The 20,674-nt window shown below is 44.9% G+C and overlaps 1 long non-coding RNA gene across 1 annotated transcript; it reads right to left on the bottom strand.

Moving 5' to 3' along the window:
• Positions 1-204: 204 nt before the first annotated feature.
• Positions 205-6,047, bottom strand: LOC131900072 (uncharacterized). Its single transcript, XR_009376164.1, has 2 exons — positions 5,846-6,047; positions 205-392 (listed from the first exon to the last, which is right to left on the bottom strand). It is a non-coding gene; the product is annotated as an uncharacterized LOC131900072 (long non-coding RNA).
• Between the last annotated feature and the right edge of the window lie 14,627 nt (positions 6,048-20,674).

The following is a 20,674-nucleotide window of genomic DNA, read 5'->3' as shown; positions in this document are numbered from 1 at the left end:
TTTGCTTTTCCTTGCCCTAATCTAGTGCTTTTCAGCAGGATCATGCTGCAAGGAAGTGTCTGGGCCCCAACTCGGGGTATCCTAGAAATGGGACCTGGGATTAGTATTTATAACAAGGGTTGTGCCTGGGGAGACCAAGAACCACCCAAATCTTTTTGAAGAGTTGCCTTTACCTGTTATTGAAATTATTAAGGCCACGCCACATAGTTAAAAGGGAGGTTTATTTTGTGGGGTAACTTACAAGTGAAGGGATTGGTTACAGGGTCTGGGAAAGGTGTAGCGCAGTCCGGCGGTGTTCTCTGGAGAACTCAGTCTACCTCCATTGTCCAGGGTCCAGGCACCAAGAGAGCTGGCGCATCCACATCCTGGGTCTTCAGGGTCCTCTCTCAGCCCTGCCTTGTAGGTGTGACAGTTACCGAAGCCTCAGTGGGGGTTGGAACTTCCAAATCAAAGCTGGAATGGCTACCCACTACACTTACCACACTGGGGTGGGGGTGGGGGTTCTTTTGTTTATATTCTAAGTGCAGACCACAGCAATGTGCATAATTGTGGTTGTTTGGCATTTTCCAGGAAATCCCTTTGACCCTTTTCAGTAAGAAGTGCAATTGTTTGTAAATGAACAAGCTGCATTGTGTCATAGTGACTACAGAATGGAAGTTCCTAGTCACTTCTAAAAAAAACCAAACAGACCTGTTCTATAAGGACAGAGAAGCCAAACTACATAGTAGATACTCTAGCAAACATCTGTGCAGAATATAGTAAATGTTCAGTAACTCTTCCCTCAGAATCACCCAAAATTTCCTGAATTTGTTGTAATCTAACTTGTATTTTCCACTGTACATCATGATTTTTCCCATTCCTAGTGTTTTTGTTCACACCCCTCACCTTTAAGGAATACACATTTTGAACATTTTGAATAAAAATATTAAAATTCAGTTCTCTTTTCTCCTTCTAGTGTTCATAGCATTTCCATTGAGCACCCTTGACTGTTGGCTTTTCTCAAACCAACAGTGCTTGCCTGGGATAGAGTTCCTTCAAAACAACCCCACCCAAGACAGCATTTCCATTTGCCTCACCCAAAGGCAGAGGGATTAACCCAATTCAGAACCAGCTGTCCCCAGGGATTCTGTTAGCCACACCTTGAGACAGCACACCCTGTGCTCCAGTCCCAGTCCTTTGTAGCCAGCCAATTGTTTGGCAAACAAATTGGTCTTCTCTTTCCTAAGGGGTAAGAGATTTGTAGCTGGTGGCCTGGGCCCCATTTGTATTTCAGGAACGGTTCAGGAACGTTTCCCCTTTCTTGCTTGCATTTGAAAAGCAGAAGCCTAAAATGTGGAACTTTTTTTTTTTCTCTAATTATACAGCATGACTCTTGTAACAGAACTTCACATGCCATTAGCCTGATCATACTCTATGCTGAAGGCATGGGGCAACCCGTGCCCTGTAATTAGAAAGAATGTCAAACTCCAGAAGCTAACTCCAAGCCAGCTGAAAAGGAGGGGAAGTCACCCTATCAGCACAAATTTAAGATAGAAAATGTTTCCATTTTGAAGAAAGAGGATAGGGAGAAGAGAAAAACCTTTCCAATTTGAACTAGATTCCTTCCTCGGAATCAGAAATACTCATTTACACCTGCAAATTGTAGGGTACATCTGTTTCAAAGCTGTTTGATCACGCTCTTGGTCTGCACTTGGGTCTGGCTACTCTATGCTCTCCACACAGCATTTTCACTTACTTTAACGAAAGGACAGTTTTCCACAGTAAGTTACCATTTTTTAAAATTATTATTTTATGTGTATTTTTGCCTGTGTGTGTGTTTATACCACAGTGTGTGCCTGATGCCTTGAAGAGGCTAGAAGAGGCATGGGTTCCCCTGAAACTGAAGTTACAGATGAACTACCTACCACCTGGATTAAATCCAGGCCCTCTGGAAGAGCAACCAGTGCTGACTGCTGGCTGAACCGTCGCTCCAACTCTACCAACTGTTTTTTAAAGGCTTAAATTACTTTTTCCATTGCATTTTAAGCCAATAATTAATAAAAATAAATCCAGTTATCTTTGTGTGTGTGTGTGTGTGTGTGTGTGCGCGCTCACGCTCACAAGTACAAGTATGGGCTAGAGGAAAACCATCAGCTGTTGTATGGTCTGCCTTAGTTCTCTCTCACTGGCCAAATGAGTTAGACTCACTGAGCCCTAGAGGTCCTCCTGTTTCCACCTCTGGGGTCAAACTCAGGTTTGCAAAGAAAGCACTTCACTGACTGAGCCATTTCCCTCCACAGCCCATAATTATTTTTTCTTAGCCAGAACTTTCTAATTTCGTGGGTTTCTAACTGGGATTCTATAGCCCCTTGGACGTTTCCCACCCATCTCCCTTCTCTCTCTGCACCCTCCTCTTTTTTACACTGAACTTGCCACACCGAACTGTTCTTTGTGAGACCCATTTGGACTCTTTGACTTTAGCTTCCAGTTGGGTTCAGCCAGTGGGTGCCATCTAGAGTAGAGGACCAGAGGAGAGAGTCCCTTTTCTGGGCTCTGACTTGACTGGTTACCTGGCTGGCTGACTGCAGAATGCCAGGGCTCTGCCCACTCTCTATGTTTCTTGAAGTTTGAATTACAGCCTCCAGTCCTTGCCCTGTGGCTCTCCCACTTGTCAGCCAACGGTGCTTTGCCATTCCTTCTTGGCTGTCATAATGCAGCTCACACTTTTGTAGATGGTCCCTTGTGTTCCCGGCATGCTGGCTGGCCTGAATCCTCATTCACATGTATGTATGTATGTATATGTATATATATATATATGTTGGTGGGGTGCTGGTACCTTCCAGTGGTAAGGAGTCAGGATCACCAGATGTGGGAAAAAGCTTATTAACTAGTCCCCAAAAAATTTCACCATCTCTTTCCAGTTTGCTACTACTTGTGAGCAGCCAGCATTGGGCCCCATGGTTACACGAGACTTGGTCCTTCTCTTTCAAATGTATCGCCAGACAGAGGTTTTAGGAGTATATTGGTTGGTCAGACACCATCACTCAGAAGGTGAATTATTGGCTGATAGACTCTTTGCTCTCTTTCTATCAAGTCCGAAAGTCCTGCTTTCATCTATAAAAAGTCCTTCATCTATCATATGGGAGCAATTCAACTCTGGGAGAGACTGACCAAGGCTACCCAAAGTGGGTGTTGTCTCTTACACCTACGTGCCTCTTCTCCCCCAGAATTCTGCTGTGTCCTATCTGTAAAGACCATTCAGGTGAGCTAGAAATGAGAATCAGTCTTGAATGATGCATCTCCTTATGCTAAATACTGCATCTGTGACCACATGCTGTCTACTATGTTCACTTAACACTAGGAATAGGTAAGCTTCCATCTTCACCTCTGTCACTTTGTGCTAGAGAAGGCCCACACTTCTTTCCTCCAGATTCTAATTTTTTCTAGCTGGTCTCCATGCCTCTAGTCTGACTCCTCTACAATCTACGATATCCAGCTGCCAGAGGAAGTTTTCTGAATTACAAATCTGATGATTTTAGCTCCTATACTTAAACCTTCCAGGCAGCCCTTGTTGTCTGCACACCACTCCATTCTTTGTCCCTCCCCTGTAGCATGAATCTTAGAGAGTCTTATTAATAAAATCAAACCCGGGGCCAGTTATTGGGGTGAAATGCTGGATGGTCAGAGAGACAGAACAAGCCACAGCTAACCTCACCTGGCCAACTTCTCAGCTGGTCTTGTTTCCTCAGACTGGAAGCCTCTGTGTCCTCATATCCGAATGGCTCTCAGCTGAACAGTGCTGCTAGAAGCCTGAAAGCTTAACCAGCCAAATGCTTCTAGTTTCTGTTCCTCACACCTTATATACCTTTCTGCTTTCTACCACCACTCCCTGGGATTGAAGGCTCGCTTTCTGGGATTAAAGGCGTGTGTCACCATGCCTGGCCGTTTCCAATGTAGCCTTGAACTCACAGAGATCCAGAGGGATTTCTACCACCTCTGGAGTGCTAGGATTAAAGATGTGAGTGCCACCATTTTCTAGCCTTTGTATCTAGTGGCTGTTCTGTCTCTGACCCCAGATGAATTTATTAGGGTGCATAATATTTTGGGGAACACAATACCACCACACTCCCCACACCTACCCCACCCCTGCCCTTAGTGTCTCCTAACACAGTTAATGATGATTTGTCCCAGTCTCTTTAGTCAGCTTTGATATTTGACCGCTCTTTTTGAGTTGGTGATGGCAGAGTTCTCCCCTCCACACTCTTCCCATGGATTCTGGCAGCACCTCACCCACAAACACCTACTCCTTTATCATGATCCAGAGTCTGGATCCTTGGGTGGGAAACCTCCCCTGAGCTTGGGCTCCATGCTTCTATAGGTTTGCTCGTCACTCTACAAAGATGAACCTTAAACACATTCAGAGAAGGGCTTATCGCTTTTCTGTTCTCCTTTCTGATGTGGTTGGTATCTTGGTTGGTGGCCTCAGTACTTTTAGTTACTCAAGCCAAAAGTAGAAGTGGTGGAGTGATCCCCTCCCCCCACTTCAACTTGTGAAACTGTCTCAGTCTTCCTGCTTCTCCTCCTCCCACTTCACCACTATAATTAGCTGTAGTCCTCATACCCTTTCACCCAGTCCCTGAAACCACATCCCTAGTAGATTTACTTCCTCCCCTTCAGCACTTCCAAAATTCATTTTGACTGGAGACCTTTCTAAAGTACCCAGCTGGTCATCCTTCCAATTTAGGCACCATCATTAACAACCCTACCACCACCATCCTCCCGCCAGTTGTCTTAACATAATGTATTATCTGACTTCAAAATAAAACCACCTTCGTCTCTGACCTCTGCAGTCCCTCTCCCACTCTGCATTTATGCTCCAGCCACGCTGAGCTGGTATCTCTGCGCCTGTGTTCATGCTGCTGCTTCACACTGGAGTGTTCTTCCTGTGTCTTCCCTTATATTTCCCTTTTTATTGCTTAGGCTCAATTCAGCTGTCACTCCAAACACATCATCAGATTTATATATAACTGATAGCTTTTCATCAGCAGCATTGTAGTTTCTTATGCAAACTCTTGAGAGTTTTCTAGCTGAGGCCAGACTGCATCAGATGGTGGACTAGGTAACCTCTTGAATTCCATTACAGAAGCTGATATGCATAAAGGTGTTTCTGTGGGAAGTAGTTGAGTTTGGAAGAGTGAGAAGGAGAAGATAGGAGAATACAACATTATAGGTGTCTAGTCTGGACAGGCAAATCACAGGTGCTGTAAAACTGGGTTTGAACTACTCTGCTTTGGGGTCTGCAGGTGACCAAGTCCAGAGCAGATGTGAGGAGAGGCCATTATTTACTCAGTGTGGAACACAATGTCACTGTAACAACCTGAGGTCTAGAGGCCTGGGAAGTGTCCCCAGAACCCAGTAGTCCCATAGAATATACAGTTTCAGATTCTGACCTGCACATTGGCACTGGAAAGGGAGTTGGGAATGGGGCTTGTACCCACCAAAGCAGAGTGGTTTTCTTGGAGCACTCTAGAGTCTACTGATAGTCTCACTTGTCATTTCTGGGTATGTGTGGGCCGCCTGTGCAGCTAAGAGAACAGAGGACATTGACCAGGAAAACTCAAAGTGACAAGGGGAGCGAGGACCAAGTGTGGGTTCAAATTATGGGTTCATTCAAAATTATGGTTACATATTCCTTGGTAACTTTATGTGTTTGAGGGACATAGAACAGGGAGTTAAAAGGCTCTGAGGGATTTGATGAATAGGCCCCATGTGTACTACACACTGATGAATCCTGGGGAAACTGGGTTTTATTTTGTCTGTCCACAACTACTCCCAAGGTTTGGAGACTAGTACTCTTCATACTTACGTTTTGCTCCATGGCTGTGAACAGCAACTTCATACTGTAGATAAAGTGATGGCTAGATGAGAAGATGCCTTGCCTGGAATCAAGGTGATGGAGGGGGTGGGCACAGCAACCCTGCACGGAACAGTCCCACAGCTTTTGGTCTCTCAGTTCTTCATGCAGGATAATAGCCCTCTGATACGGTGAGACCCAGCTCTCATCCAGGAAGCTGCTAAGAAAAACAGGCACTAGTGAATTCACCTTGTGCCCAGGTGGCTGTGAGCTGCACCTTTGTGGTACCTAATGGGGGAGGAGCTGCCCAAGGGAGCACAGTGCCTCGGTGCTGCCTCCATGCGCAATGCTGCCTCCATGTGCAGAGCCACTCCTCCCTTGAAAAGGCCTCTATGGCAGTTCACTTCTGTGTAGCTAAGATGTCAGCCCAGAGCAGTGAAGCAGCAGAGGCCGATTTGTTTTTTCATGGAAGGTAACATCCTATCAACTCTCTGTTCAATGTCTCCTTCCATTCATTCTGAAGCGAGGGCCAGGAGAACAGCGGACTGCAGCCCAGGCACCAGCTTTCAGGGAACCCACTACAGTCTTTGGCACATCAGAGCCTGCTGAGGAAGCTGGATTAAGAGGCCTTTCTTCATTGTCTAGTGGTTAGCTAGGCTTGATTCTTTCCTCACCTTCAGAAGACCAAGATTTCCTCATGTGCCAGTCAGCCGTCCACCACTGTGAGCAAATGCCGGAGATAAATCACAAGGAGGAATGTTTCTTTGGCTTGTGGCTTCAGAGAATTTGGTCTGTGGTTGGTTGGTTCTGTTGACTTGGGGCCAATGGCAGCACAGTATAGCATAGTGGAGGTGTGATAGAGGAAACCGCTCATGGTGGCAGAGATGGAAAAGGGCTGGGGTCCCAACTTCTTCAAGGACACATCACAAATGACCTAACTAGTCTCTACTTCCTAAAAGTTCTACTGTCTTCCAGCAGCACCAGAGGCTGACGGTCAAGCCCTTCCTTTCAACAAACAGGGCTTGGGGGCACACTTAGCCAACACCATAGCACGCCATGCCAAAGACAGGCTAAGAAAGAATAAAGGTCTTTACAGTCAAGGCCTGGCTTCACCACTTAGGTTCCTCAGGCAAGTAAGTTACTTCTCTGAACTTGTTTTCTCTATAAAAGTGAGTTGTCTTGAGGATAGAATATGATCATGTATGTAAAGAACCCAGGCCACTGCCTGACTCAAAGTTAATAAATGTCAGCTCTCATAATAATTAATAGGCAAGTCTGGCACAGCAGGTTCTTAGGTCCCCACTGGAATGAAGATCCTGGCATAGGCTCAGAGCAGATATTCAGACAATCCAGTGGCACCATCTTTACTGAGTGTTAAGAGATGAGCAACACAGAGCAAGAGTCTGCTTTCTCTAGTGATGGTGTGAGTTTGGAAGTTAATCCAACAGAGTCAGTATTTAATTGTCTATCTGAGTCCACATTGCTTTGGAGGCTCAAAAGGGAGAGTGACATTGTTCTAGGGCCAGGATCAGGGATATGGAGAATCTAGGAACCTGTCTGCTAGAGCGCTGGAAGTCAAGCTGGGCGCTGTACAGGTATATTCACAAGCTTCCTAACAGACCCTGCAGAGAATGCCTGTTGGGTTTCTCTGCAGATGAGAAGGAATCCAGTAGCCCTGAGTCACCAGCAAGAGCGTGAAAGTTCCACAGGCTCAGGGTTTCCTTCCCAATTTGTCTTAGTTCTCCTTCTATACTGATCAGGGTTCACTAAAGGAAGAGAACTGATGGAATGAACATATATTAAAGGGGAAATTTATTAGATTGGATCACATGGTATGGTCCTGGGAGTATGGTCATTTCACACTGCAGAGGCTGGGAATCCTGTATTAGTTTAGTCTATGAGGCTGGATGTCTCAGCAGTCCCTATCTGGTTCTAGAGGATTCCTGGAGAGTGCTGGTCTCAGTCTATGTCAGAAGCCCAAAGCAATTCCTAATATCAGCAAAGGAATGGGACAGCCATGGGATAGATGATGGACTTGCCAGAGGAGTGAAGGCAGGCAAGACAAAAGCAATTTCCTCCTCCTGTGACCTTTTATTTGGCTGCTACCAGAAGACGCTGCCCACACTTATCAAGGTAAGTCCCTCAAGAGAATGCCAGGTGGCTTGCGTTTTAATTCATTCCAGATTGAGTCAAGTTGACGACCAGGATTAGCTACCACACCTCCACACTTCCATCTACTCTTCCCTGTCTATACTGTTAGTTTCTCAGCAGAGATGCCACTGTTCCAGGCAGGAATGTCTTCACCATGCAGGCCTGTCCCACCATGCCCACCCCTTGTCATTCCTTTCCAAATGTCCCCTCCTTTTCACTGGTGTCCCAGGTGTCCTTTGCACTTGCTCACTCCTCTTCCAGGAACGTCTTCTGCTTTCTCCAAGAGAAGACCTCCTTCCTGAAAATCCAGCTCAGATGTCACATGTCACATGTCACAGGAAGCTCTTGTTGTTTTCCCTTTAGGCCTCTCAGAATGCCCACAGTTGCCACCCCTCTCTCCAACACAGCAGGGATTTCCTCTGCTAGATTGTTTTTTGAGAGCCAGGCTCCTTCCTTAGATTCACCAAAAGACAAAATTACAGCAAATTTAATCATAATATGAATGACTTCTTCAAGGATGGTGAATCAGGGCTGCCTCAATTCTACAAAAGGGAACAAAAGCTCACTGGACAATGTTAAAAGAGTGGGCTTTGCAAGATGGAGACAAGGAAACTGGAGGGAAACTAAACTGATGGGTTGATAAGAAGATGCATCTTTGAGGGAAAGGGTTAAAGCAGAACGGACTTCCTCTTATTAGCTTAGGTAGACTGGAATCTGTTTTCAGGAAGCTAGTCTGTTTTAGGGTTGATTTACTTACATTTTCTGTGTATGTGGTATTTAGCTGTAATGACTTCATTTTGCTTTGGTCTGGTCTGCTGGGGCCTGTGCGAGAGTTCAGTTCCAAACAGTGGCCTCCTGTAATTGTTGCTTAACACACTAAAGCTCTGAAGAGCTGCTCTGTATCTTAGAAGCTTTCTGTGTTCTTCACAGTGCCTAGCAGCAAACTGGAGATAAGAAATGCTCTTAACTCAAGGAGTCCTGAGGGGATCGGGGGTGTCCCTCAGGGACACTGCACATTTCCCAGTGCAGGGCCAACTGTGCAGCTGGGACCAAGGCAGAATGGAGTGCGGTTTCTACTGCCACCTAGTGTCAGACCCTGTGTTAAGTTTTGATGCAATGAAAATGGCTGTAGGTCCCAGGGCCAGGCCACCAGAGCAGCTATGTTAACCAGTTACAGCATTGCATACCAAAATATGACAGCTGTCATCATGAGTATTAGTACCATGACAACTACTACATATGCAGTGATTTTACAGTTTAAGGAGATTTTACTTCCCTCAAACCATATTGCAACCTGTGAGGTCAGCAGAATGGTAACGACTTTAATTCACACAGGGCTTAATGGAGATGAGTAATATCAACAGCATCACCTACTGCTACTGCTATTACTGCTGTCACTGGTGCTGCTGCTGTTGCTGCTGCTGCTACCACTACAAAAATCTCTTGGCCTGGCAGCAGTGATGCATGCCTTTAATTCCAGCACTTGGGAGGCAGAGCCAGGCGGATCTCTGTGAGTTCAAGGCCAGCCTGGACTACAGAGCGAGATCCAGGACAGGAACCAAAACTACACAGAGAAACCCTGTCTCAAAATAACAAGAGAGAGAGAGAGAGAGAGAGAGAGAGAGAGAGAGAGAGAGAGATCTCCTCTTATCCTTCCACTTCCTCCTCCTCCCTCATACTATCTTGTGTTTAAAATGTGCCAAGCAGGGAACTGTGGGATCCACAAATACCATGTAGCAGACCCTTGAACTGGACTTGTCCTATCTTGGAGTTTTAGTTCAGGTAAGCCCTATAGCTGAAGTTTTCCTGTGTCCCACCTGGCCCATGGTCAGGACAAATCTCTCTTACCTGCCAGTCCTGCAGCCGCTTGGACCCAAGTAAACACACAGAGGCTTATATTAATTAAAACTGCTTGGCCATTAGCTCAGGCTAAGTATTGACTAGCTCTTACACTTAAATTAACCCATAATTCTTACTATGTTTAGCCACATGGCTTGTACCTTTTCTCAGTTCTGCCTTCACATCTTGCTTCCTCTGTGTCTGGCTGGTGACTCCTGACTCTGCTCTTCCTGTTCCCAGAATTCTCCTCTCTGCTTATCCTGCCTATACTATACTTCCTGCCTGGCTACTGGCCAATCAGCATTTTATTTATCAAAGAAATCAGAGCAACACACATTCACAGCATATAGAGCAATATCCACAGCAAAGCCCTGAAGCCATGGGCCCATACATTTAAAAGCAGTGCTGTCTAGTAGAGATATAAGCTGTGTATGTAGTTTAACTTTTCCTAGTAGCCATATTTTTAATAGGAAAGAAATGAGATCAATTGTAATGAACTATATTAGCCCTACATGTTATACATATTCTCATAACTACTCATTATAAAAATAATGAGATTTATTTTACATTAGCTTATTGTGTGTAAAACATGGTGACTGTCACACTCACAGAGCTATGCGATTTAGACAGCAACTCTTCAAGTTCTCAATGACCATATGTGGCTTATGGCTCCTGTGTCAGATGACACAATTCCAATGGAAAGAGGGTGGCCTTGCATCTAGGCTGGCCTTGTTGGCTGGAATTCTGCAGTCAGATTGGAAGCCTTAGCCCCTATTCAGGCCATTTGTGTGAGGATGTAGAGCTTCAGGAAGAGAGTCTGAGAATGAGAATTCCTTTGAGGTAGATCTGAGCAGTATGATTCCCTTAGGAAGGTAGTAGCCTTGGTCTCAAGTAAGAGGATGACAGAGGTTTTCACAGTACACATGTGGATACCTGACTTTTCCACACCTGGAGAAGATGTGGCCAAGACTCTCTGCAGGTGATCATGATGTCAGGAAAAGGAGAGAGGAACCCAGAGGGAGCAAGGTTGATTGTGTTGAGGGCAGAGTAAGGGACATAGTCTTTCTGGGATATTGGCAACCTTGAAGGATTCAACCCAGACTTCAGAAAGTGTATGTAAGAAACAGGGCCTATGAGGTCATATGAGCAGAGCTTGCCTTAGCAACAGAAGAGAATGGTGTGGTGTGGGAGCCCCAGGGAAGATGGTTTTTGAGAAGGTCCCAGCAGAACTTCACAATAGCAAGAACCAGTACATGGCACCTGCTGCCTAGGGCTGAGTTCTAATATCTGTGGAAAACCTTGCCTGTTTTCACAAGCCTACTACTGCTTTCTATGTATGACCTGGGAGAAGACTCCAAATGTCAGTTTATGTGCAGATAAGGCAGTGGAGTAATTGATTGTGACCTTCCTTTCCCTTTGAGACTTCTACAGTGGCAGACATTTTACCAAGGACTGGGGTGGCAAGAACTGATATTTCTGGCGATGGATGCAAAGATGTGTCACCTTCACTGACCCCCCACACTGCTATGGAGAAGGCTTTCATTGGCCTTTAATAACAATAATTGTTTCTCATTACTATGACAAATACTCAAGGTGGGCAGTTTGAAAGAAGGGAAGATTTGCTGGAACTCACTGTTGCATAGGGTTGAAGCCAAGGCCAGCTGGATCCATTGCTTTTTGCCCAAAGAAGGGCAGAACTTCATGGCCATATGAACATGTGGAAGAGGAAGTTTCCCATCTCAGGCAAGCCAGAAAGTAGAGAGAGAAATGGAAGGGGCTAGGATGAGACACTTCCCAAAGGCATGTCTCCACCTTCTACTAAGTCCTGTATTCTACAATCTCCTGATAGATTATTGAGTTGTGAATTCAGCAGTGGATTACTCTGTTTATTAAGTCCAATCACCCGTCAGTGATTGGATCCATCAGTTGGAGACCAAGCCTATAATACACAAGTGTTTTGGGGGACATTTCACACCTAGTGATAACAATCTTTTACCCCACAAACATTTACTGAGGACCCAACAACAGTGGTTGCGATCGTCAATATACTAATATTTGTATTAAAGCATATGAAAATCACTGGTGTTGATAGATCTATAATGCAGGCAGATTAATTGGACACCTCTATTGTAAGCAGAAGAAACCCAACTCAAACTGGCAAAAGGAAAAAGGACAGTAGAATGGCTCATATAAGGAAGAAAAGTGGAAGTCATTGACATGCTTCACAAACAGGTCAGCCCAGAAACCTAGACAGTATTATTGAGATGGTTTATTTTTCTTTGTCTTTAGATATTTTTTGCTTCTGTTTTAATGAGTATCCCAAATTTTCTTTTTGTAAATATCCTCTTCTGCTGAACTGGGCATAGTCACTGTCATTGGTCCAAACTTGCACCTTCCCAGCACTGTAATCCAAAGACAAAAATCAACTATCTGGTTCCATTGGGATTGATCCTAGCCCTCTAATTGACCTGTGGTGTTAAGCAGAAGGCAAATAATGCAATTGACCGCATCCAACACACAAGGATCTGAGGTAGATTCTATTGTTGCCAGAAGAGAGAAGGGGTCTGCCAAAGAGACAAAACTGCTCGCCATCATGCACTGCATGGTAACTGCAGAGGGCAATGAGAACACAGGCAAGGGCAAGACTGATACTACTTTCCAAGTTACCAAATTTCAGTCACTGTGTGTGTGTGTGTGTGTGTGTGTGTGTGTGTGTGTGTGTGTTGGGGGAGGGCGTCTCTGCAACTTTCACAGGCAGCAGAGAGATGAGCTGTGGGAGGCAAGAAGGCAGCTTGGCACACCATGACTCAGTAGCCAGTGTTGGTTCAAACTTCAGGAGTCAGACGCTGGGTTGTTTATTTTAGATGTATTTAAACAGCACAATCTGGTGAAAATTATTCTTGTGATGATTAACTCAATCCTGTGTGCACAACTAAACATACCTAGGTCTCTTTGGGGAAATACAGATTAGATGTGACTACATTGAAACTCTTTGTGAAGTACTTGTGACACCTTCCATAAAGATGGGTTCTATAGATTGACCGAGAAAAACAAGTTTACAAGGAGGGTCTGGAGAAGGGTCTGGTGCTGGAAAGTCTTCGGCCACACAGATTGTTCAAAGGTCACCAGGCTACACAGCATGTCTACTCCATCCTTCTGGGTGGAAAAATTTGGTTTTGCATTTCTTCCCAGGTTGAAGGAAAAACCCTGTATGCTTAACATTCCAGGTTCCCCCAGTGCGTATCTATGAGCACAAAGATCTCTGTGCCCCCTACAGTTGTACAATAACAAAATCAATTATGCGAGTCCATACCTTTGCTTCCTACAAGTCACCAATGTCTAGAAGTTTCTACTATATGGACTTCATCAATGACATGTGCTTTGTTTAACCAGCTATAAATTAGTCCACGGTGTATTTCTTTGGCTTTTTCTCATAAAATTCTTTCTTTTTCTGCCCCTCTGTGTCTCTCTCTTTCCCAAAAGAGTCTTACTATGTATCCCTATCTGGCCTGGAATTCACTATACATGCCAGGCTGGCCATGACCTCACAGAGACCTTCCTTCCTCTGGCTCCAGAGTGTTGTGATTAAAAGTGTGTGCTACCATGCCTGTCCCTCAAGGAATCATCAACAGCTTTTGTCACTCATGGGAGCTGGAGAGGAGACTCAGCAGTTAAGAGCATTTGCTGCTCTTGCAGAGGACTTGTGTCCAATTCCCAGCACCCACATGGTGGTTCACAACTGTCCAGAACTTCATTTCCAGGGGATCATATATATGCCTTCTCTGGCCTTCATGGGAACTAGACATACACGCTGTGCACTTACATACACTCAAAAACATAAAATAAAAATAAATAAATCTTTAAAAAAATACACTGCGTGCATGTCCAGAAACATCTTGAGTCCTCTGTTTCTCTTGGAGTCCTCAGCTGGCTGTCTTCTATTTGTCCCCTGGATCTCCCTTCCCACCCTGCTATGAAAATGACAGTTCTTACCACAGCGATGGTTCCTTCACCCTGTAGTTGAATTTCCGGTTGGCTTTGGTCAAGGGGACAAGCAATTGGGAGAGGAAAGAATGGCTGGTTGAAATGTTTATCCTCTTGAGTTCTCAGAACACAAGGTCACTTGAGTTTTGCCCACATAGAGAAAGTGTTCTGCTCTGCAAATAGTCTCCAGGTCAGCTGGTTCAGGCCGACTCTCACCCTCAGGGGTGGATGCTTCCTCACTGTTACTAGCCCAGCACACTGCACTTCCCCCCTGTGGTTTCCTACATCCTGCTCAGCTTGGTGCTCAGCTCCTTTACAAAACTCTCCTTGAAATGTATAACCTGACTAAATACACTGCCTATCACCTGCCAGAGCCCAGCATAAAACCTATCCACAAAGTGAGTGAAAATTAGTTGACTGTGACTGTCATTGGGGAACATATCCATTTCTTCCTGTGGCTGCATTCTTTTCGGAGGGTTCATGGGCCTTTCTTTTCACCACGTTTCCTCTATACTCTTGTAAGGAACAAACCTTAAGATTGATGGCTCTTAGTTTATGAAGCATCCTTTGTTAGAAATCCTACTGATCCTGTCAGTATTTGCTGGTCTCCATTCTTTAAGATTCTCTAAAGTGCCCTAGAGGTTGGACCATCCCATCCTTTAAGAGTCTCAGTTAAAATGTTGTGATAGGAAATATGGGCCAACATTTTTTGTTTTGTTTTTTTTTGTTTGGGGTGGGGTGTGGCACAGGATCTCTCTGTGTAGCCCAGCCTGGGCTTGAATTCACAATCCTGCCTTTGTCTCTGGAACGTTAAAATTACTGGTATGCACACCCTGGCTTATTACTCACTCTCATGACAAATCCATCGAGACTTGTCAAGACATTCAAATCACAGTGAACAACAAGGGACCCAATTTCAGCCTCAGCTGAAATGGTGCCAACCTGTGTGCTAAAGGGAAAGAGAGATCTGGAAGATCTTTCATGGACAATTAGATGGTTGGTCCCCAACTGGCACCAACTGTCATATGGTTCCTTCACCCATCATGTGGCTAAAAAGGACTCCCCAGAGTGCCTGGGAGGGGCCAGTCCCTTTGGGGAAATATAGTTATTTCATGTGTATCTCTTACTGTTCTCCTTAGGTTACAAAATTTCTTGGGGTAGAGACTTTCTGTACTGTTCCTTTCTGGCTTATATTGGGCCCACGCCATGCATTTACCCATTTGGGTGATGCTTCGTTCAGCTACTGTTTTTTTCATTTATTTTAATAAAGAGATTTATTATTATTATTATTATTATTATTATTATTATTATTATTACTATTATGATTGAGCTAGAGTTACAGAGGGTTGTGAGCTACCTGATGTGGGTGCTAAGGAGTGAACTTGAGTCCTCTGGAAACATAGTACACACTGAGCTCCCTCTCTGGCTTCAACTACAGTTTTAAGAATGAATAGTATAGAAAAGCAGGACGGTGTTCTGTGTGGTGTTCATCTTAGCCAGAAGTTGCTAAGGTACTGATGAGTTTGGATTTTAGTGTCCATCGCAAATACCAGTTCTTTTCACAGTAGAATCTCCAGCAAGAAAGCAGAAAGCACTAACATAGAAGGAAAGACACATCTTCCAGATGAGGCACTATTGCTTATTTTGAAATAACTAAGCAACTTGTGTTGGAATCATCACAATCAGCGTTTTCTTTGGTGGCCAGGCAGCAGAGAACATCATGTGTTTGCTTTATGCATCATATAATGTGGAGGCAGTGAGCTATGTGCAAAGATAATTCGAAGAAGAAATTGCAAGAGTTCTTATTATAACACCAAAGCAATGGAATCTGGAGCAGAACTGGGGTGTGAGGGGAGTCGTGTAGCCCACAGCACTGTTTGCTGGCCTCCTCCTCTTCTTCCTCCTCCTCTATTTTGGTATTTTTGAGGCAGAGTCTCATTGTGTACCCCTGGCTTGCCTCAAACTCACAGAAATCTTACTGCTGCAGCCTCCTTAGTGCCGGGATTACAGCTGTGTGGCACCACTCCGCCGTTGACTGGCTACTTTTTCACTCAATTATTTATCCTCAAATCCACCCCTCCCCTGACTTTGCTAGCCTGAGAGTGTAAGTTACAAATGAATTCACACGGAGTCTCCTATCTGAGAGGTGTGAGCGCCATCTGTTCACAAGGAGCTGCAGGTGCCCTCAAAGCCAGCCCCATGCCTTCTGCACACCTGCTCTCAGGTGTGAGCCTGCCCATGCTTCCCCACTCCTCCAGGCAAACTAGTGCCTGCAACATGCAACCTCTGCTAATAATGCTATGCTTTGTAGTATGCTTTACCCCATACATCTGTGTGTGCTGTGTTGGCACCCCACCCCCAGCTCTCATTGGGACTCTGTATGGTATGCAAACTCCTTCTCTAATTCCAGATCACTCTGACTCACCTGGCTCCTCCAACAGCACACTGGCTGCACTGGCTGAGTCCTCGGCTTCTGAGACCTTCCCCAACCTCCTCCACCCTTACCCCACCCAAACTAACTTGAGCACATTCTCCCCTACTCCCCACCCAGGTGGAATGGCTCAAAGTTAGTCTCTCAAATGGGACCAGGGCTCGACCAGCATTTTCTTTTCCCACTTTGGTCCCTGTGCTTTGAATGAGACTATTCCCCACAGGCTCTGGCATTTGAATTCTTGAACCCCAGATAGTGGTGCTGTTTGGGAAGGTTTAGGTGGTATGATCTTGCTGGAGGAAATAGGCCACTGGGAGGTGGGCTTTGAGATTTCAAAGCCTCAGGCCACCCCCAGTTTGCTCTCTATGTTTTGTGCTTGAGGGTCAAGATTTGAGCTCTCAACTACCGTGTCTGCCACCTGCCATCACGGTTCCTGCCATGATAGACTTCTGGAACTGTAAGCCCCCAAACTTCCTTTTATAAGTTGCCTTGGCCTTGGTGTTTTATTACAGCCATAGAAAAGTAACTAATACAGCCCTCATCTTCCCTTTAGCCCTACCACGGGCCTGAGTACTCCATCCACACATTCAGATCCTCCCAGAATTCTTCACTACAGCAAATGGATATTTGAGATTACTTGCAGATGTTACAATCTAAATAGCAGCTGTGGGCCCTGCCAAACCAGTATCATTTGCTTTCAGTGTTCTATTTAACATTGTAAATGAACTAAACAGTGTTGATACCAGGAGGGCACTAGCATTGCCTAAGGTCAAACAAGCAGCTGGTGGTAGAGCCAGGCTCAACATCTTTACCTGGCTTTGCCCTTTCTGCTCATAGCATGCATCTCCATTGCAAAGCAACTTCTGGCCCTTTTGAGATAAGTATTAGATACAGACAGTGGCTGATTCAAATCAAGATCTGAATCTCCTCTCTTCTCACATTTGTCCCTCTGTGTGTCTTCCTTATCTCTGTAAACGGTTCTGTGCCCTGTTCAGCTGCCTCATGCCAGAAATGTAAATCATCCCCACCCTCAGCCCTCAGGAAAGCCTCTCTGTGCTACTGAGCACAACTAGCTCAGCTCCATCCATCCTTCCTCAACAGCACTATCTCACCCAAGTCCAAACCAAGGTCATGATTCTACTGGTCTACTGTTAGTGCCCCTAACCATAGAACTTCCCCCTTAGTTCCCTATAAAACAAATCTGCTATTTGGGGGTTGCGTTATTGCATGACATCTTCCCTCATGTATCTTGATCAAATTGCTGAGTATTCAAGAGCCTGCCTCTCCCACTCCACTCTGGGCTTGATGATGTCCTTTGCAGGACTGTGAAGGCCCCAGTTAGCTGAACATCCTCACTGAGGAAATGGACTCGAAACTGCAGACATTCGACTATTAAGAAGAAAACATTGCTGGGCTAAGCATAAGAACTGTAAGACAAAGCTTGCAGAGTGACTGTTTTTGTTTTTGTTTTCTTCAAAAGATTAGTTAAAAAGAGGCCAAGCCATACCAAGACAGAGGCAGTGACAGATGGAAAGCCTGCCAATCACTATGGATACCTCCCTGCATTCTATGGCCCAGCATGCTGTCACTCTCCGGAATGCAGAGGTGGTCTTGATATGGGATACCTTCTGGAACTCAGGGGGCAGGGAAGGGAGCACCTTCCTTCCCTGTCTAAGGGAGGATTGGATGGGACTAACTAGTGACTGCTACTGAGATGGGACAATAGTGGAAGAGCCCGCCTATCCTATTGGTAAGATTAATGTCTGTCTCTCAACTGTAAGAGAAGAGGACCCAGTCAACTCTGCTGGCTTTGACTAACTGTGGTGTCAGGCATATGGTAGCTGTTAGACATGCATTTACTCGATGAATGAATTGTACAGGATTTTTTTGTATATTTGTATTTTGTATATAGCATATTTATAGATATGTGAATATGCTTACATAATGCTTAAGTGTGTGTATTTCTAAGGTTCCTTTTTAATTTAAAAAAATTATGTGTAACAGTTGAGGCAGAAGAGGGTGCTGGACCCTGGAACTGGAGTCACAGATGGTTGTTGGCTGCCGTGTGGGTGCTGGGAACAGAACCTGGATCCTCAGAAGAGCAGCCAATGCTCTTACTCACAGAGCCATCCTTCAGCCCCCTAAGGCTTATTTTTTTTTAAAAGGTTTATTCTTATCTATGTGTCTGTCTGGGGCTATGTGCATGTGAGCGCAGTTGCCCATGGAAGCCAGAAGAGCACATCAGATCCTCCCAGAGCTGGTGTTACAGGCAGTTGAAAACACTCAACGTGGGTGCTGGGGACTAAACTCAGGTCCTCTGCAAGAGCAATATGTTCTCTGCTGACTTATCTCTCTAGGTCCTAGGTACATGTATTTAAAACATGTGCAGTGCTTGCAGACATGTAGATGAATATTTATATGTGTGTATCTATTTCTCTGTAGAAGGTTGATTCCCTATTACAGGAATATTCAATGACTTGTGTTAGACCACGGTAGGGTAGATTTTATTCAATAGATAACTGGAAGAGCCCATATAATGGACCTTGCAACAAGGGGGAGAGGTTGTGCTCCACTCTGAATACAACATGGACAAATGGAAACAGGGTAGGGGTCAGTGAATGGAAAATCACCATCCGGAGGCCTGGGGGATTCCTGCTAAACCAATCTAACAGCTTCTAGCTGGAGTTAGGCCATAAGGCCAACATCACCAGGGGCTGATACAGAGTGGGAAACCTGATCTATGAGAAGAGTGCTCATACACATCAGAGCATGGGGCTCTGGCTAAGCTGACTTAATGATGTCTGCATTTCACAGGCAGTGTGTGTGTGTGTGTGTGTGTGTGTGTGTGTGTGTGTGTGTGGTTATGTTTAGCAAAAGAAGACAAGATTAAACAGCATTGAAAACCACTGCTGTTCTAAGGAGGGAATCAGCAGGTGCCCAGAGGAGAGGCTGTCTGACACATATTGTTATCATTAAGAGAAATTCTGCCTGGGGATAGTGCTAGCCAGGAGGTGAATTCTTTTTGGAATGAGCCGAGGTAATATCTCCTTGTTGGTATAGATCAGGGGCCGAGGTAATATCTCCTTGTTGGTATAGATCAGGGTCCACTGAGGTGCCAGGACAGCATAAAGACACAACTTGACAGAAGAAAGACAGGGGCGGGTCCCAGAAGAGTTGACTTAGAGCACAGGAAAGAGAGTGGTGAGGGGAGCAAGATGTCCTGGGATATAGCACTCAGAAACCACAGCAAAGGGACAGAGAACAAATGTAGGAAGCTTCTGTGAGAAAACTGATTCTATCGTGGTAATGTTAGTGTCTGGAGGATCCCTCTCCAAAACAGATTTGTATGTGTATCTGCCTGCATCTGCCAGAACTGGCAAGGAAGTGGAATGGACCGTTGTATATGCTTGTGTGTGTTTGTGAGTGTGAATGTGGTAAGTCTGCATACAATGTGTACACATTCATATTGTGAGATCTTTGATTACACTGTCTAAAGATATGTCACTGTGATTGGTTTAATAAAAAGCTAAATGGCCAATAGCTAGACAGGAGGTATAGGTGGGACTTTTGGACAGAGAGAATTCTGAGAAGAAGAAAGGTGGAGTTGCCGGCCAGATGGAGAGGAAACAGGAGGTACAAGATGAAAGAGAGGTAATGCCATGTGATAGAATGTAGATTAATACAAATGGGTTAATTTAAGTTATAAGAGCTAGGTAGGAGCAAGCCTGTGCTATAGGCCAAACATTTATAATTAATAAGAAGTCTCTGTGTCATTATTTGGGAGCTGGCTGATGGGACAGAAGAAGATTTGCTACACATTCATGTATACACATGCACATTTATGTGGGTGCATGTCTACATGTGTACATGTGTGTTTCCATGTATGTGTTATTATGTGTGTGCTGAAGTGTGCTGAATGTGCTATGTGCATGTGCCATGCATATATATTTGTATACCTATGTGTATGTGTGTGTGTGTGTGTGTATGTGTGTGTGTGTGTGTGTGTGTGTGTGTGTGTTTCTGTGCATGTGTTCAAGCCTTTCCTGTCTATGGCTCATTCACGAGCCCTGGGGCCTTACAAGCATGCACAAAGGAATATTCTTTGTATGTAAGTGCAGCTCCTATGTGCCTTCTCATGTACCGTATTTTGTATTTGAAATGTCTATCAAAAGCCCATGTGTTGAAAGTTCAGTCTCCAGTGCAGCAGTGTTCAGTTGGGTGGTAATTGGCTTGTGAGGACTCTGGCCTCCTCATTAGATGGTAACAGTAATGGGTTCATAATTTAACAGACTGTTGGGAGATTTGGAAACTTTGGAAAGTGGGACCTCAATTGGAGAAGGTTACTAGGACATTCCTTGAAGGGTATATCTCCTCTCTCCCTCTCCATTCCTTCTCTTCCTTTCTACCCTTCTTCTGTCTCCTCTCTCTGTTCCTTT

The sequence above is a fragment of the Peromyscus eremicus genome, chromosome 1 (genome assembly GCF_949786415.1).
Source record: "Peromyscus eremicus chromosome 1, PerEre_H2_v1, whole genome shotgun sequence".
Classification (NCBI taxonomy): domain Eukaryota; kingdom Metazoa; phylum Chordata; class Mammalia; order Rodentia; family Cricetidae; genus Peromyscus; species Peromyscus eremicus.
This window is presented reverse-complemented; position numbering and strand designations above follow the sequence as displayed.